Source organism: Rhea pennata, chromosome 1, assembly GCF_028389875.1.
Source record: "Rhea pennata isolate bPtePen1 chromosome 1, bPtePen1.pri, whole genome shotgun sequence".
Lineage (NCBI taxonomy): Eukaryota > Metazoa > Chordata > Aves > Rheiformes > Rheidae > Rhea > Rhea pennata.
The window spans coordinates 109,629,884-109,648,342 of NC_084663.1; the positions used below are offsets into that span (position 1 = coordinate 109,629,884).

The following is an 18,459-nucleotide window of genomic DNA, read 5'->3' on the forward strand; positions in this document are numbered from 1 at the left end:
GGCTCGTGCTAAGGTAGGGCAGATCCTGGAACTACTCCTTTTAAAGAGGGTATCTCTCTGCATATTGTTCCAATGGTTTTCAAGACAGATACAAAACAAGAAGAAAATTTCAAGCTATACAGTGAGTTTACAGAAAGAAGACAGAACCCCATGAGCTCCTTGCCATCAACATATTCTCTAAAGCTACTACTTGAACAGAAGACAAGCAGGAGGCTCCTTTTGAGCCTTTTAAGCCACAGAGGTAGAAGGAATGGATTACTTTTTAAAGAGTAAAAGATGAACATTTATAACAGTACTCTATAATAGCAGGTTTCCAAATCATAACCAATATTTTGCTTTGCATTTAAGTACTGCTGAATCTTAATGCTTTTTATATGTCCAAGTGCCAGAAAAATAAATGATTTCAATATTCTAGATAACTGTATTAGAGTGTGACTGTATTTTTTGAAGCTCCTTGTAAACTCAGTATGGGGGTTAACAGTCCATTTGTACTGTTACAAAGAACTACTTTTAGTGCTGTAATATAGTAACCTAAGCAAAGACCCAAACAAACATTTAGCACGCAGTCTGATAGCTACACGTCTGCAAAGAACAGGCTGATTCAGACATACCATAGACCCAAACACAGTTGAAAAATCAAAGTACACAGTAAGTCTAACAATATTAGTACTATTTAATTCAAAAGACTTTAAGAATACAGGTATTTGAAACAATATCTGAAAGTAATTTAGTCAGTCAAAACAGCTCTTTGGCCATTACAGCACATGCACCACTACTGTACTGCATCACCAGTACTGTGAACCACTAGGTAGCTCAGCTTGTCCAAAGACAAGTCAAAAAGACCTTTTTTTCCAAGTAAGAGTTGCTTATCCAGTATAAATGTTTAACACATTGTACAAATACTCAAATACTGGATTATTTACAATTCCAAATTTAGCCCAAAATTGTGTGTCAAGTATAGCTTTCTAAAATCCTAACAGAGCCACACAAAATCCTCAAACATTATGCTTTATACAACATTATGTTAAAGTTTTCCATGTTCTTTTTTCCTGCTGTTCTATAATGTGCATAGTGTTCCAGACCAGATAAGGTAAAAGAAACTCAAATATGGCAAACAGGTCATCAAAAGCAGCTCCAGAAATACCTGTAATATGCATTTCTTGATGCAAACCAACATGAATCATTACAGTCTGAATATATTACAGAGAGTAAAAGCCAGCTGAATCCCCTCAATGGTTACAATTTACCAACTACAGTTGATCTCATTCATGATATTTACAGTCAGTATAAGATGTTGGTAATTATTAATACTTTAAGAGGAATTTGAGTTTTTTTTTAATTTGAAAAAAAAAAAAAGTCATTCTTCTTCTATTGATTCATATACTATCAATACTTTATGATAGGCCTCCAACAGTCTTCAGATCTAAGCTTGGAAATGCTGCATGTTGTATATTACACGTACAAATTCTTAGTGCAAAAGGCTTTAGACTACTGCATAAATTGAAGATTGATAACAAGACATGCCATTTGCCCAACCCTGCTGTGTGCCATAGCTGGCTAAATCCTAGCCATTTACAAGAGGGATAGGTCAAGGTTTCACTCCGCCTTTGCACAGCCTCCAATTGCCTGGTCTTTCTGCCCTGAGCGGGGAACTTGAACACTAGGATGATCCAGGGCCTCTTAAGATAGCTACAAAGGAGAAAGCTAGAAAGGTCTTTTTGAATTAAGTGCTAACATTACATATGCATGCAACAGTGAAACTACAGTGTTTCAAACCACTTGTCAAAAAATGTGCCATCAGCATTTCAAACTAGATTCAACAATTAAAAATTAATTTCTGTACAAAGCATTCTGATAAGTTACTTAGACAAAAACAAGCAGTGTATTGGTTTTTAAGCCCTACTCACTAAACGATTACTTTGGCTAAAACACCCTATGTTTTATAAATACAAAACAGATTGACACATTATAACATTGAAACAAATGACTACATACTTTCATCTACTTAACACAAGACCTACAAAATGGTAAACTTTTCCCAATAGAGCCTATTCCCAGTTTGCCTACTTCATTACTTTCAGTTTGGTTATTACCTAAGGGAAGTTTTCATGTTCCTGAGTCAGAAAGTAGTTTCATAGAATCAGTAAGGTTGGAAGGGACCTCTGGAGATCATCTAGTCCAACCTCTCTGCTCAAGCAGGGTCACCTACAGCGTGTTAGACAGGGTTGCATCCAGGTGGGCCTTGAAGATCTCCACAGAAGGAGACTCTACAACCTCTCTGGGCAACCTGTTCCAGGGCTCTCACAGTGAAGAAATTCCCCCTCACGTTCAGGCAGAACTTCCTGTGGTTCAATTTCTGTCTATTGCCTCTTGTCCTGTCACATGGGACAACTGAAAAGAGTCTGTCCCCGTCCCCTTGACACCCTCCCTTCAGGTACTTGTACGCATTGATAAGATCCCCCCTCAGTCTTCTCTTCCCCAGGCTAAACAGGCCCAGCTCTCGCAGCCTTTCCTCATAGCACAGATGCTCCTGTCCTCTCATCATCTTCGTAGCCCTACGCTGGACTCTCTCCAGTAGCTCCATGTCTCTCTTGGACTGGGCAGCCCAGAACTGGACACGGTACTCGAGATGAGGCCTCACCAGGGCTGAGTAGAGGGGCAGGATCACCTCCCTCAACCTGCTGGCAAGTCTTCCCAATGCACCCCAGGATACCACTGGCCTTCTTGGCCACAAGGGCACATTGCTGGATCATGGTCAATCTATCATCCACCAGCACTCCCAGGTCCTTCTCTGCAGAGCTGCTCTCCAGCAGGTCAGCCCCCAGCTTGTACTGGTGCCTAGGGTTATTTCTCTCTAGGTACAGGACCCCGCACTTGCCCTTGTTGAATTTCATGAGGTTCCTCTCTGCCCAGCTCTCCAGCCTGCCCAGGTCTCTCTGAATGGCAGCACAGCCCTCAGGTGTGTCAGCCATTTCTCCCAGCTTGGTGTCATCAGCAAACTTGCTGAGGAGGCACTCTGTCCCCTCATCCAGGTCATTGATGAAGAAGTTGAACAGAATGGGACCCCGTACTGGGCCCTGAGGGACGCCACTAGCCACAGGCCTCCAACTAGACTCTGCACCACTGATGACGACCCTCTGAGCTCTGCCTTTCAGCCAGTTCTCAATCCACCTCGCTGTCCATCTCACTCATCCAACCCATACTTCATGAGCTTGCCTAGGAGGATGTTATGGGTGACAGTGTCAAATGCCTTGCTGAAGTCAAGGTACACAACGTCCACTGCTCTCCCCTCATCTACCCAGCCAGTCATTCCATCATAGAAGGCTATCAGATTGGTTAAGCAGGATTTCCCCCTTGGTGAATCCATGCTGACTGCTCCTGATCACCTTCTTTTCCTCCATATGCTTGGAGATGACATCTAGAATGAGCTGTTCCATCACCTTTCCAGGATGGAGGTGAGGCTGACCGACCTGCAGTTGTCTGGGTCCTCCTTCTTGCCCTTCTTGAAGACTGCAGTGACACTGGCTTTCTTCCAGTCCTCAGGCACCTCTCCAATTCTCCAGGACCTTTCAAAGATGATGGAGAACGGCCTGGCAACAACATCCACCAGCACCCTCAGTCCCTGTGGGTGCATCTCATCTGGGCCCATGGATTTGTGGATGTCTAGCCTGCCCAGAAGGTCTCTAATCCTATCCTCCTCAACCAAAGGAAAGTCTTCCCTTCTCCGGACCTTCTCCCTCATGTCCAGGCTCCGGGATTCATGAGGGCTGCCCTTAGCAGTGAAGACTGACGCAAAGAAGGCATTCAGTAATTCTGCCTTCTCTGTATCCCTTCTCACCATTGCCCCCACCTCATTCAGTAGCGGGCCCACATTTTCCCTAGTCCTCCTCTTGCTGCTGATGTATTTGAAGAAGCCCTTCCTGTTGTCCTTAACATCCCTTACCTGACTCAATTCCAACTGGGCCTTAGCCTTCCTCACTGCATCTCTACATACTCTGACTGCATTCCTATAAGACTCCCAAGTGGCCTGTCCCCTCTTCCACATTCTGTGTACTTTCTTCTTCTGTCTCAATTCGGCCAGGAGCTCCTTGCTCACCCATGCAGGTCTCCTGCTCCTTTTTCTGCACTTCTTACTCATAGGGATGCACCGCTCTTGAGCTTCAAGGAAGTGATGCTTGAATACTAGCCAGCTCTCCTGGACCTCCCTTCCTTCTAGGGCCTTAACCCATGAGACTCCAGCAATTAGGTCTCTGAAGAGCCCCAAGTCCACTCTCCTGAAGTCCAGGGTTGCAATCCTGCTTGTTGCCTTACTTCTTTCCTGCAGGATCCTGAACTCCACCATCTCATGGTCACTGCAGCCAAGGCTGCCCCCAATCTTCACATCTCTTCACGAACCCTGGCACTTACGAAATTCGATCTGCTTCTCCTGATTTATGCCTTCTTATGAGAAGTATACTAACATTTTCATGTCCATCTAGCATTTTTGCCTGCAGAGAGTATTTTTGATGACAGGACTGCTTGCTTGTTGGGACAGTGATTTTGTAAACTAGCCTACATGCCAAAAAAGTCCAACAAACTCACTAATAATGTAAAGCCTGTCCTCATCACTTGTTATTAAAAAAAAAAAAAAAAAAAAAAACTTACAAAAATGAGTAGTCTTCATAAATTCTTTTCTCTCTAAAGTAGTTTGGCCAATTACCAATGCATTTAGAAGTTACAAAGTTACTGTTACTGCACATGCCTTTTCATATAGAATTGGGTTAGAACAGTCACTTGTTAACAACCACGTTAAGAATCTGCATTCTAAATGTAAAGAGTGCAACAATTAAAGAGTCAGTCACTGCAGTTAACATTTAGACATTCTTCTACACAAATAACACCAGAAACAAAATTAGTCATTCCACTCTGCTTTTGATATAAGTCAACTTACTTTGGCAAATACAAGCTAGAACAGAATATCCTATCAGCCTGACTCAAAAACACTCTCTGCTTAAGTACCTGATTATATGTCTTTCCTCTGTGCTTTGTAGAAAAAAAAATGTTGGAAAGGGAGAACAAAATAAAAAGAAGCTTACAACATCGATACCGCCTCTTGGAATGAGATAGGTGATTCTCTGAGCAAAAGGAGCACTAACACTTTTAAGGTTTTGTGTTTTCTTTATCCATTTCTTGCTAACACTCTCAGTCACCTGACCATTAGGCTCAGGTCACAATGAGCGCTCCTGGATGGGAAAAGCAAAGGCAGCTGCAGTCCCCCATCTTCCTTTACTCACATTTGTGCCCTTACGCAGATCTTTGCCCAGACATCATTAACTGGATCTGTGAACTTGTGACAACACTCTTCAGGGGACACCCTAGTTGTGGCACCACAAAACTAGGTAAGGAGCACGAGGGACTGACTTCCCAGCTGCAGTACAAGATAACAGCACACATCAAAATACAGCCCATGCTGCTGTTAAATGTTACTTCTAAGCCAAGGTAACAGTAACCTACCAGCAAAATGGAAAATTTCACCATTCCTTCCCCCTGTGCCTTCCACCACTAGACACATTCTCTCTGCCCATTTGATCCATAAAAAGCACTTTCCTTCCTGAGCCTGTGATAAACCCGTTCATGGTGCTAAAAACAACATAAAAACATTTACATTTTTAATAGGACAATTTATCTTCTTAAACTGGCTCCCCACAGAATAATGACACTGTTCATAGCAGTGAAGTGGCAAGATTGCTGGGCCAGGTGCAGGACTGTCCTGAAAACCTAGCTGTCTTTCCTAAATCAGTTTTTAAATCAAACTCTGGGAACTCCCTTTTCTTCTCCCTTCATGCAGCTTCTCTCTGCACAAATAACCTTGTTGAGCCTGTCCAGTCCACTACTGAAAACAGCAAGCATGTGGAAGTTGGTCTCTCAGGAGTTTGCATCCCTGGGAGTTTGAATCCTTTCACACTGAGAACAGAAAAACCCAAACAGAGGAGTCAACCTTGTACACAAAAGCAGGACACAGCATATACAGGCCAAGGTCTGTAACTTCCTACAGCAAGCACATGGGCCATTGTGTACCATCGCAGACATGGACCACCCAACTGCTTGTTGCCAAAACATCCCCAAACACACAAAAGGACACCACTTTTCCCTCACACACACAAAAAAAAAAAGGAGAATACATAAGCATTACTGCCTTCGCTTACAAGCCAGTCCAGGCGTAGGCTTGACAATAGGTATAAATATATACCTAAACCTTCTGGAGGTTCTCCCCTTATGTTGTTTAAATCTGATGTGGCTCATAAAGCAACAATTTTAAACCATCAAAGTCTGTTTACATATGTTTATTTAGAAGGGTCTTGTACCTGAAAGCCTGTATATAGAACACAAATACTTTGTATATCCAGTGACAGGAGTACCATCTCTTCAAGGAACAGTTGGACTAAGCCAGCTCTTCCCATTTCACTGCTAAATAGCTGTAAACACTGCAAGGATGTTGAAAGTTTGTGTGTAGGGGGAGTATTATATCAGCTCATATCAGCTCAAGCAATGAGCAGTCTATGCGGACCTGAAGCCAAGTAGCTGCCAATCCAAGACAAAGCCCCTCCCCAGAACTGAGTAGTGCAACAGAGAACTGTGCATTTACTTTGCTGCCTAGGATTACTGCATTTTTAACGACCCACTATGCTTTGCTCTTTTTACCTCTGTCAGAGTACAGATCCTAGATTGGCTACCAGGCTCAGAGCAGCAGCATCACTTGATATATGCATAAAATATTTCATAAGAATATACTGTAAAGCTAATTCCTACAAAAAGATTCTTTTCTAAGTACCACCACCACCACCAAAATCCAGCAAAAGAATAGACTCTGCAAGTTCTGTGCAATGACAACAGCACATATAACAAGCTGAAGGACAAGCTTTGCATAGAGTCCTATTGCTCAAGTATGATTTCCACAGTACCTTCCCTCCTCACACTATTGCTCTTCCCCTCCACACTATTTCTCTTTTTTTAGATTGTTAAATTGGTTGTAAAATTAAAGGACACTGAAACTGGCCTAAAAGGATTATTTAAAACTCCCATCATCCACACACTGCTAACATTTTATGAAGACCTTCCTTCCTCCTAACCCCCCACCACACACACACGAAATAAACAACAAATCATAAAGTTGTAGTGTAAAATTTTGGTGATTTCTATAACTCCCCAATCAGTGTTAAATCTGGCAATGCAAATATCAAAGCCTCCAAGTTCCAAGTATTTAAGTCTAACTCTTAACACTTCTACCAGATTCCTCTGGGTTTCCATTAGTGGGCTCTCCTAGGAATTAAGGTGGGTTTTTTTGTTTGTTTTAAAAACACATCTCTAATGAATGTCCACTGCTAGATTCAACTCAGTATTCCAGTTTACTTGTCAACCTCCAGTATCTCTTGCTTACATTCATACAACACAGTAAATATTGGATTGTTCAGGACAGCTCTGGTATTTTCGCTTTTTCTAAATGCATTTAAGGCATGCCCAACTTCTGTCCACAGCTTCGCTTTCAACTAGTTTGCTATGCCATTACACCAGCCCATTATCATTCCTTGCTCCCATGAAATATGTTAAAACCTGATGTCACACATACATAGGGGCATGTAAGAAGATATTACCACTTATGCACAAAAGTACTCGTGTGATGTTTCTTTTTTAAACCAGAAAAAAATTTCAAACATTTTCTACTATATTTAGAGTCTCCAAGACAAAAATATTTAAATAAAAGATCTCAAGCTTAAACTGAAGTCCTTCAATAATTCCAAAAAAGTAGTTGAGATTAATTCAGGCTTATTACCTATGCATGCATGAACCAACAATGGCCAAACAGTACTCACGTAAACTGAGAGGAACTGATGCCCACAGACCACACAGAGTATCAAAATATTCAGTGCTGGTCATACACAGTGGAAGACTCCTGTTTGTTCCATGCTCACTGAACAACTGCACATAAACCATACTCTTTTGTTTTTCCAAAAGATAGTATTTTATGCACATATTGCACACGAGCAAACTACAAAGAATTAGCATACATATGGTAACCAAAAAGAGCTGATAAAAGCACACTAAAAGATGCTACGTTTTTTATTCTCTTCTGTAGTCTTATTTTAGTAATTAATAGTTATTTCTACTTATCTTAATGTGTTTACTTGTAAATAAGAAATACAAGAATACAGTGCTGGAGTACACCATTAGTCAGGGGGTCAAAATTCAGAAAAGCCAGTTTATGAATTATATTTAAAGATATACATTCTACTCATTCATTAGACTAGGTAAACCAAAAAAGTGTGGGGACATCTACCCTTTTTTTAATTAGTAAAGCTACTGATGCAGGCTGGAAGGTAAGCATTTTTTTCCCCTCCCTCCAACTCACTTTTATTTATTATTCCTGAAAAGCATTGCATTATTGGAGGTGTCTCGTGATTTGAAGAGAACAAAACTTTACTTTTGCAGAAATGTTTTTTAAAATGACAAGCATTCCATGCTTGATCCATCCAGAGCAAGCCCCATTTTACCAAGATACAGGCTCACATTCGTCAGAAATCTAAAAACAAACAAGAAAGTATATGAAATAATCATGGCTTATACTGCAAGAGTTCTATCATCATTTTTCCTAAACACTTCTAAAAGTAAGCTTTGCCATCACTGTAATTTCAAATATGTCACGAGGTGGTTGTCTGCCCTACTTCTTCCCAATGAGAATGTATGAGGTCATTTGATAAAGGTTTTAAATACAGAATCTAAATCAGGATTAAAATATAAATAAATAAATAAAACACCCTGCGTGCTTCATCCCTGGCATAGTATGACAGGTGTTCAGGAACTGAAAAATGAGCCCCATCTATTACTTCCCTCCCAGTCTTAAGAGTATTTGAAGTTCTCAGTCTCACCAGTTCTAATATATTTGTTGTCACAGCCTCTTCCAATAGCCTTTCTCCTATTGGTAATTTTGATCCTGAAGCACAAGACCTACAACATTCAGCAATATTTCAATATTTTTCCTCTGCTTTTCTGAGGTATCTAAACTGACACTACTCTTTCCACAACCCAAAACACCTTTATTAGAGTTCTCTAACTCCCACAGATGCTCTCAGAATGACAAAGGTGAATTTAAGAAAAAGTTTTCCACAGAAATCAACTGTATGCTCTGCATTAAACATCTACATTTTAAAGTGAATATAAGGCTTTGCTCAGTGAGGAATGGCAGCAAGTGAGGAGACAACACACCATCAATCCTGCCATCTCACTACTGAGGAGGGACCCTTTGGCAGAAGAATGGGACAGGTAACTGGGGTCAGAAGTGCTGCAGCAGATAAATCAGACAAAGTCCATCCGTCAGAGCACCAAGTGATAAACTATCAAGAATTAGATCTGATAGCAGATCTACAAGCATTTATAGCCCATGACTCAACTTTCCCTCCTGTACAAAGACCTTTAAGGCAGGCAGAAAAGGGAGACCAGCATGTTTATAACTTAAATTCACACAGTGCATTATACAAAGAGTAATTGATATCTGAGACTTTAAATCTACTAAACAATTAGAAGGGCAATGGTCTATGAGATCCCCAAAGGCTACAGGAGAGGAAATTTGATTATTTCTGTGCCCCTTCTTCATTGTGGAGCACGCATAGTTTTCCTCAAAAAATTAACAACAAATATGAAGTTAAAAGCTACAAGTTGCAAATAGCTCATCAGCACAAGGAGGTTTTTTTGAAAGTTGGTTTAATGCTCAGATTCAGTTCTGAAAATACATCATACAGTTAGTATTTGCATAGGAAAGGTTCTGAACACATCAGAACTACAGGCTCATTATCTGTCAGCATTATAAGACAAAACTGAGTCAAAAAGTAAGTGTTCAAATACTGTTCATTCCCACCATTGCACATTATAGTACTTGGAAAACAAAGCAAAAGTGAAATTGCTCAGTTTGCAATCCTGAAGAGCACACTGAATAGACTTTCTGCATTAAGAGCATTCCCAGTAGAAAAACAACTAATGATAAAACTGAGGCCCAGCAGATAAAGTCTAGAAAAATGATCATTTACGTATTTCAGATCAAAAACCAATTTATGATCATAAACTATGGGCCCTGAGGCAGTCTTGGACATATGAGAAACTCTAGCTATCATTATCTAAAATCACAAAAGAATTCCAAGGAATGGATTTAGGAACCTCAATAAAATATTTTCAAACACACTCAGCCAATGAAATACCCTTCTTATACATCCACTCAGCAAGAAGTCAGACTCGGTATAGGATTTCAGTAGGCTAAAAGTCCCAGGAGTGAAACAGCCCAGTGAGCCTGAGCTAAGCATAAGCTAAAATTCTGAGGGCCAGTCTATTTTACACATACGTTGAATGGTCTAGGTTCACTTTATAACTAGGTAATCTCTAGATTAAAAAGTCTGCAGTTCTTCCAGTATACTACTCAAAGACCCAGACAAATCTATAAAATATAACGCACAGCACTTGCAAAATAGCTTCACCAGCTAAATACTCTTCAAATACCAAATACTTGTCAATCTATATGAAAGGATGAAACAGCAAGAACAAAGCCTTTGCAGGGGCTACTTTGAGGAGACAAAGGAAGGAACCAACCTGCATGTGGGAGGAGGGGAAATGTACTCATATCCCTTCTCTTGGCATTGACTGCTCCTACCAGCAAGCTTAAGGAAACAGAACTAGGGCTCTCTAAAGTAAGTGTAACATCCTGTAAAATCATTTCACAGAAAGTTTGCAAGCAAGAACTTCAGATAGCTATGTTCAAGAACTATAACCAAAAGACACCAAACTTTCATGCTTGATACCACAATCAAGAGACAAACCAGAGTTCAGTGTGATTCTGCACAGCCTTGTTATCTTCTCATCTCTACAGTTAAACCTATGTGGGGGAGTGCAAAGAGGTTACAGAAGACTATCAGTATAGTTCAATAGTGTTGCTTTTGGATCTACTTTTGTGACAAAAAAAAAAAAAAAAAAAAAAAAAAAAAAACTTAAGACACAGAATTAAGTTCCAGTGAGTTGAGACCACTACTGATTCTTGAGGAATTACTTTATTCTCCAGCAGAAAGGAGGAATTTTTCTTCTAGAAATGTTGCACTCTTATGCAATGACTTTAAGAGCTAAGAACAGACTTGCTTTTAGCAATGTCAGCTAAGCAAAAAGAATGGGAAAGATAAAAGGATTCTTGCCTTATTCCCCATAAATGGGACCTGAAGAACAATGAAGAACATTTTTCTGCTAGTTGCTTTCCTCCCCATAACCATACACTTTCTCCACATTATTCAGCAAAGTAAGACTTTAACACATGTTCTTGGAATTAAGGTGGAACTTCAGCCTCACTGAAACCAACAGCACAATTCCTCCTCACTTCAAAAGGTGAAGGAGTTCATGTTTATTTGTTCCTCTCTCTGGTTTTATATCATTATATTCTAGTTTTGAGTTCTCCTTCCTTATCCTCCTCCTGTCACACACAAGGGAGATTTTATCTGTCTTCAGAAAGCACCTTTACAGTACTTCAAGCTATGACTTCGTTATGTACTAATGAAAATCCAACTATTGTTCTGGTCACACACGTGGGAAGGCAAGGACTAGAACCTGAAGCTTTCAGAACTTAATAAATGTTTTTTAAAAGGCAGTTCTTGCATATCACTTAGAGGGTAGCTCCAGAACCTAGGAACAGTCAGATCAGGATGTTCATTACATTAATCAGCCTTTAAAGGATATTGTTTTCATCACTGAACAAACAGTTTATCACATAACATTCTAGTAAGAAGAAAAAAAATCTACCTCGATAGTGAAAACCTCAAGTAATACTTTACTGCATTAGAAAGAACAATAAAAATAAGTACTCTCCAGAATAAGGCTAACCTAACTTGTACTATTTTCTGTCTGAGGGACTCCGAGAAGATTGCTGGGTAGAAACAGGTGTTCAAGTTTCATGTGGCTTGAGAAAAGTTCTTTATGGAGCTCAGCTCAATACAGCCCTGGCAGAACACATACTTGGAAACCATCACCAAACAGAAATGCCTGTTTTATCAGCTGGGAACTGCACTTCTAGAAAAATGGCTGCAAGTAGGAAATGCAAATAATATATTTTACTGTAAAAGGTTTAGGCAAAAAGTTCTTTGTAATAACACTTGTCATGTAGGACTTAGATAACTACAAAAACTCTTGAAATGACTGAGAAAACCTTGAGCACATAGCCTTTTCTATAAACAATACACAAAACAACTATACTCAAATGAAATTGAAGAGTATAGACAAAAAGAAGGGTCTTAGGCCCTGTTCTTTCTACTGCCTGAGAAATAGAAGGTAGACCGAAGGTAAAAATCAGTAACTGTTTCTGCCATTCTACACTTTTCACCTAATTTTGGCAGCAGTAAGAATAAAGACAAAGTAAGTTATTGAAGAACAAAGAATGAACCTCAAACTCACAAAACGGCGGGGGGGGGGGGGTAAACATCAGACACAGGAGGAAGTAGATGGACTATTAATATCAATTATTGTCAATATTTGTGTAGTTTCTTCATTAACATGTCCTATGTAAAGGCCTACAGCTATGTCTTAGAGATGGTCCCTTTATAGAATGAGGAGAGAGACAGTCGGCAATAGTAGTGTGCAATGAAGATAAGTTTTCTCAATAATGCAAGCTACAGCAAATACATGGAGGGCAAATAAAACTATTATTTGCCTTTTCAAATGTTACTTTCTTCAGCTGCTAAATAAAAACATTATGAAGCCATTTTACACAGTAAAATTTAGCCTTATATTAACCTTCCATATTAAGTAAACAAACCTTTCTAGCCAATAAGCATCTCTGTGAACTCTCCAAGATGATAAGCAATACCTTAATTACATTCATTTACATGACTTTGAAATTGTTCCAGACCAAAGTCAATGACTGCAAGGTCAAAGAGTATGGAAAGCTAAAATAAGGAGAAATCTACAGTAAGCCAATTCACACATGCGAGGTGCACCATCCTCTCTAATTGGTTTGTAAAGGCCAGGCAGACCAATCAAGTGTCTGCCTTTTCATCAGTTACATGAAAAAAGCAAATCCCTCAAAACAGAAGAAGTGCAAGACAAATTGTTCTTTTTTCAAATATGATTCAAGCTGAAAGCAACAGACAACTCGGAATTGCTTTTAATCATAGAATCATAGAATGGTAAGGTTGGAAGGGACCTCTGGAGATCACCTAGTTCAATCCTCAGCGCAGCCCATACAGGGATTGAACCCACAACCTTGGTGTTAGCAGCACCACGCTCTAACCAATTGAGCTAAACCTGATGTCTAATGACCAATCAAACAGAATATTTTAGGCAAATATTTTATAATATTCTAATTGAAAGGTACAATACAAGAGAAGGGATGCTCCAAAAACCCACAGCAGATTATAGAATATTCTGTAATTATTAGTGACAGTGCTTCGTTATATTCAGTAATGGAAAAGTGAATGGCTTTGCACAAATTTTTCTAATGATGAAAATGGATTCATAGTAGAAAAGCCACCATACTGATTTCACTACTTCATAAACTGCAGAGACTCAAGAGACTAGTCCTGGCCCAGCGAAACCATTGTTAAACCTTCTGCCATCACCAACAGACCTAGGACTGCATCCTTAGCATACGGGGGTGGAGGTGAGAAAGAATCCTGTGTTGTAGTCACAAATACAATCTTTATCATGTTACCTAGAAACCTTCATTATTGAATCCATGCTATACTTAGAACAGGAAACGCTAATTACACACCATCAGCAATTATAAAGATTTTTAACAATGACCATTGCAAGAATCCTGATGAAGTATGTTCTACCCTAAAACAGCAGAAAAACATGTCCATCCCATTCCCCAAATGCTGGATAATGGCTCAGGTATGATCAATAGCAATTAAATTAGTTGAAATGTAACATACACAAAATATAATCCTAGAACTCTCCATTAGTGCAGTGTAGTATTTTCATGTTTACAATATAGCCACAAGTATGAATATATAGAAATCAAGTACTGCTTTTGGATTTAGGCAATCACTTATCAATGCACTGCAGCTGACAATATTTTCTTAGTATTAAATTAGGTAAATCTCTCTATACTTGCACTGTACTAGCGAAGCACTTTTTACACAACTCTCAAGCCAACAACCTTCTGCAATTTAAGTATGATTTAGTGCAAGAGAAGCAATGAGTATTACAAAATTTATGCTTGTTCACCTTCTCTCCCCACAGAGAAAAGCAAGATTTTTTTTCATGTAAATACGTATTAGATCCAAATCATTTAAATAGATATTATTCCACAGAGAACACGATGTTGCATATGCCCATTTCAGCTCCATGTTACTAAATAAACTGCAAGATAATGATGTTGCCTTCCTCCTCCAAAAGGATGAAAATATTTCTGGGCTTTTCAAACATAAGGAACATTTTCACAAAAACAAAAGAAGAATTAAAAAGGTTCTTACAAAGCTAGATAAGGTGAAGACAACTTTTCTATAAACCACAAACTAGCAGATCACCTCTAAAATCGGCCATAGCTGTTACAGCAAAAGGTGATCAGGTGTGGAGGCGTCTTTAGTATGAACATCAAATCATTACCATCTTCAATTTATTTTTAAATTGAGAAAAGGTAAGAAAATCATGTTTGCTAGAAGAGAAACAAGAATTTTTAGACAAGTAACCAATTTTAAAGTTTAAGTAGGAAAGTCAGATGCAAGATGTCAAATATTATTTCATGTAGTTTTACTTCTCAGCTGTATTTAGCCACAAGTGTCACTGCTTGAATTGAGGGGAGAAGAAGTTGTCACTTTTAAAAGACAGTTTAAAAGCATTAATTTTGAGTATGTATCATTAATTTTGTTTTTATTTTGTGGAAAACAATCTGCATCTTACTACGAAGCACACTCACATTTAACAATTTAAATAAATACATGACTTAAGTTACAGTAAGAAAGATTATCATTGGTTGTGAAGCTATAGCATATTATTTGGGCCAACATCAGTATCTTACAACACAGTCTGACCTCTGCTTGATTTTAAAATAGGATAATCACCTTCAACCATGTATGAACCTTGAACATTATCAAAAACAGTTTTATTGCATCAACGATTTATTAATAGTCTTGTATTAATAGTAACGTTACTTTGACTTTACAAAGTCATAAAGATGGCAAGAAACACTGTCAAGACTTACTGTGCTATCTATTTTATTTTAGACTTGTAAGGCAACCTCATGATTCTGTAAGAAAAACTATCCAGAGAGTATTAGCTACAATGGAAAAACATCAACAAAAACACGTATGTATGCATCCTAGTTAAATAATGGAGTAGGAAGAATACAGAGAATACAGATCAGTCAATACTGAATCATTTTAAGCAGTGAGGTTCTTCTCTATCCAACTGGGTTGGAAATGAAATCTATTACTACTGAGGCAGGTAGCTCCTAAACAAACATATTAAAAAAAGTGATGCTTATGAAGACAAGTTGCAAAACCTATGCAGAAACATACCACGACAGCTTTATGATGAAAGGTGTTTCCCTTCAAAGCATTACAAAAATGGCCAAAACTTACAGGCCCAAATTCAGAACAAACCTGATGAGGAAACATTCCACTCAGACTATTCCAGTTCAAAACACTTGTTTCAAAGTCCCTGTTACAATTCTCTTATTGTAAGGCCAATTTTACAGCAGTTATACCCATTACAAAATAGTCGACAGTTTAAACAAAGAACAACTAAGAAAGTACAATATTCTATAACTGGCATTTACAGCACTGGCCTTGGACTTCTAATCTTTACCAGACGGGCACACAAATCAATCTATCAGCTCATAAAGGTGTGCTTTTTTAACCTCTAAAACAGATGGGATTGGCCAGAAATGTCTGGCATGTCAAACTGCTAATCACTGTTGCCCTTTGCACAAAATAACCCACTTAAGTTGAGGCATGGTTGCACTGTAACAGACATTAGTCTGTGGGAAACCCATTTAACTGTCACATACTCCTGCCACTCCTGCTCTCCCTTAATTAAGCCTAATGCCTTATGCTTTGACCTTTTGTTCTAGCCTATTAACCCTATCTAGTACAAGTTCAAATATGTTAAACTAAAAAGTTTGCGATAAAATATTAAATGCCAAGCTACAGAAAGAATGAGGGCCATTTTTCTTACCCCACAAGTTACCAATCCCTTTACCTCTAATTTACTAGACCAACAGAATGGAAGCACTGCCTGTGTTAATTCCTAGAAGACAAACATAATGTTACACTAATCTGTTTCACAGAAGTAGAGTTTCTTTCACTTCCATAGCACATCTTTTCCTTTTTTTTTTTTTTTTTGGGGGGGGGGGGGGGGAGGAGGAGGGAAAGAAATTTGTTTGCAACTTTGTATTCTCAGGCTGTCTTTTTTTCCTCCTCGAACAAGAAACGAACATACTATCAGTTAAGATCATATTACACCCATTTGTTGTTCTCTGAAACCTATCATTAAAACATAATTGTTTTACAATGTTCAATTCTTCTTCAACTAGAGGCTGCCTCTGCCAGCCTTGCTCACACTGAGTTGTCACCTTGTTCTTTCAACACCTGGCATCAGCCGAACTATTTCCAGAACAGAATATAAATTTACCCTTCTCCTCCTTTCTATTTTCCCGGGAAAGTTCTGGTCCCAGGTTTTAAGAGCTTCCAAGTAGGAACTACGATCTTTTTCCAGTTGTACATTCTATTTCCAGTTGGAACCATATAAGTTTCCTTTTCATTTTCATGACAGCTCTTTCTCCCTCTACCTCTTATTCTAATACCTTAGGCAATGACTTGCAGTCTGAAAAATAGAATTTTAAAGAGGAACTTACGATCAGGTTTGCAAGGTGGAAACTCTTCCCATATACCATACTCAATCATTTTTATACCGGAGCTCAAAATATTTCATTTTCAGAAGAAAACTCCAAAGAAATGACTGGGACTTCAATGTACAAGCAGCATAGTTACCGTTGTTACAGTTCTCACCTGTGCCTTCTCATGAGCTGCATCTTTGGGAGTTTCATGTAAACATATTTAACTTAAAATCCAAGGACATGATTTATGATTTTTACCTTAATGCTACAGGCTTTTCATGGACATATGCTCAGTTTTAGATAGCCAGACTACCTTCCAATTTTATAACTCTCACCCCTCAAAGTTAAGGTCATACAGCATCAAACACATCAATAATTATGTCTGCAAAGCAATACTCTTCTGGAGTACTAAATGGTTTCAAATCAGAATTCTAGACATGAAATTCAAATCCAGTGAGCAAAACAAACATCTGTATTGCACTCTGCACTAGAACTACTTATAATGGTATACAATTCAGATTTGCATACAGAGCCAGATATTCCATAATTAATGCTCATAACCAATAAAATCTTCTCCCTCCTCCTCCGCAAAAAAATACAACACAGCACAATTATTTTATTATGCTGCTTAGAAGTGGAAAAAGGAATGCAAACTGCCATAATCTGAAGGCATGTATACACTGATAAACATGTATTCTCAGATCTTTAGCTTAATCACTTGACAAGCTAACATCCTTGGTGCAAGATACTTATTTATAGCTCATACTTTTGGAACCAAGGCTGCATAGAATACCTTCTAAATGACGGTGAGAGAATCTCGAAACAAAGCTTTCAATCACTTATAACTGCTTTTGCTTTTGAAGACACGACATCTCAAAAATCTTATTTCCACAAAAGCCACTGTCTATTAAGCTCTATTATGGCTATATAAGTGACCATCTGCTGCTGACCACAACAACTGCAAAGTTTGAAATGGCCAATTAATTAAGTGTATATCTTGCTGATTCCAAGATCAGCAAGTAGTCATAAAATTAACTTTCCAGTAAATACAATTGCCCAGATTACTAAGAAACACTGTGGCAAGGCTAGAGTTCTTTACCCTCCACCCAGCTTTTTTTTTTTTTTTTTTTTTTTTTTTGAGGAGTCAAATAGCATGCAAAGGTGGGGGGGGGGGAGGGAAGGAAGAGATTCCTCATCTTAATCTCCTTTCTTTTCCAGAAGAGCGATTCTGGGTGAATCCAAATCTCCCAAATTTTAAAAGGAATGTATATTTTCTAATGATTTCATTTTACTACATGCTATTGTGTGATGACTTGAGAGATGCTCAAGTTTCAGTACATCTACTTTTGCTATATGAGAATGAAGTCAAGCATCACAAAAATTTATTAGAAGCAAATATCCATTTTAACTACACAGACTGCAGATGTAAGGATATATACTAGGAAATTTTCTGACTGGGATTTGATATGATTGCCTTCAGCCTTCTAGAGCTTCCCTTCTAATGCCCGCAAAACTTGCCACTAGAGGCAATGCAAATGACTCCTAAGAGAGACCAGAAACAAAACAACAACTGCTTGTCAACCATTACATGCCCAAATTGTATTCTTTATGCTCATCAGCATTCT

At 38.7% G+C, this 18,459-nt stretch overlaps 1 protein-coding gene across 7 annotated transcripts in view; it reads right to left on the reverse strand.

Moving 5' to 3' along the window:
* NRIP1 (nuclear receptor interacting protein 1) overlaps nucleotides 1-18,459 on the reverse strand; it is a 195,691-nt gene that overhangs the window by 169,336 nt on the left and 7,896 nt on the right. The gene's annotated exons all lie outside the window — the stretch shown is intronic.